At 41.1% G+C, this 1,247-nt stretch overlaps 1 non-coding gene across 1 annotated transcript; it reads right to left on the bottom strand.

Annotated features, from left to right (window-relative positions):
• Positions 1–300: 300 nt before the first annotated feature.
• On the bottom strand, positions 301–391 carry TRNAY-GUA (transfer RNA tyrosine (anticodon GUA)). The gene is given in 2 exon segments: positions 301–336; positions 355–391. It is a non-coding gene; the product is annotated as a tRNA-Tyr (tRNA).
• Between the last annotated feature and the right edge of the window lie 856 nt (positions 392–1,247).

Raw genomic sequence — 1,247 nt, 5'->3', positions numbered from 1 at the left:
ATAGCATTTTGCGATCTGTTTTGGGGTGTCATTAATTTATCATTGACACCCACACTGATGCGATTGCAATGCAGTGTGGGAAACGCTCAGGATTCACAGTGTTTCCCGCACCACATAAACCCGTAAACCCGGGCTGAGTCTAATAGGCATGCAAATGTTCTATGCAAAATTAAAATATGAAAAAGATGTTTTAAAGCAACGAACAAACAAAATACTAAACGTCACATATATATTGGTGTTGTTAGGTAAAAGCAGGTGATGTTATGAATCTGCTTTTTTATTGTGATGCAAAAAAAAATGTCCTTCGGACCGGAATCGAACCAGTGACCTAAGGATTACAGCTTGGTAATTCCACTACAGTCCTCCGCTCTACCAACTGAGCTACCGAAGGAACTCTGACAACAGTGCCCTCTGCCTCTCTACAAGAGATGTTTCCACAAGTGGCCGGATATACGTCATCATTTGTAAAACAATGAATTGCTCTATAGATATACTCAGCGCCTCAGAAGGACGCTGAGTATATCTAAGAGCAAACACAATGCAGTGTTTGTATATAATGTCTGGCAGCTCTGTGCAGGACTATACTTCGTACACGCCTTTTTATTATCATTCATATTCAATATCTAGTCTCTCCCATAGTCAGTACTAGTGATTTAGCGACATCTACTGGTAAACCTAGAAAACTGAAGAAACAGCAGAAAACATTTTAACCCCTGCTGGAAAATACACCGACCAATCATAGAGGTGTGACTGCAGGAAAAAAGACCACGTGCTCCTGGCTGGTGCACGTGGTCTTTTCCAGCAGTCACACATCTATGGAAAAAACCACGTGCTCCAGCCAAGAAAAGACCACGTGCTCCATCCAGTCCCTCCACTTTTTAACCGAGTTCCTTTTTATTTCACTTCTTGTTTGAAAGCTTTTTCTTTGGGTATAGACCTATGATTATCCCAAGCATCTTCCAGTTCCTTACTGTTACCTGATTTACTACCACTTAAGGAAGAGACAGTGCCTTTTGCTGCAAAACGCATGGGAACACGACTAAACGCTAGACAAATTTAGTACTTGAGTGTTCCTTCTTTACAGTGGCCAGAATAAATTGATATTCCGGCCAATGGAATGAACGAAATCCCAAACATGCTTAGATGTGTTAACAAAACATGGCTTTAGATGCATTTTATTAACCGCTTACCCCTCAGAAGGTTTAAACCCCTTCATGAGCAGATCATTTCTTGCTATTCAGCACTGC

Source organism: Staurois parvus, unplaced genomic scaffold (genome assembly GCF_062004578.1).
Source record: "Staurois parvus isolate SC_StPar_1 unplaced genomic scaffold, SC_StPar_1.0 ptg000596l, whole genome shotgun sequence".
In the NCBI taxonomy this organism is placed as follows: domain Eukaryota; kingdom Metazoa; phylum Chordata; class Amphibia; order Anura; family Ranidae; genus Staurois; species Staurois parvus.
Note: the sequence above shows the minus strand (reverse complement) of the source record. Positions and strands in the feature narration are given on the sequence as shown.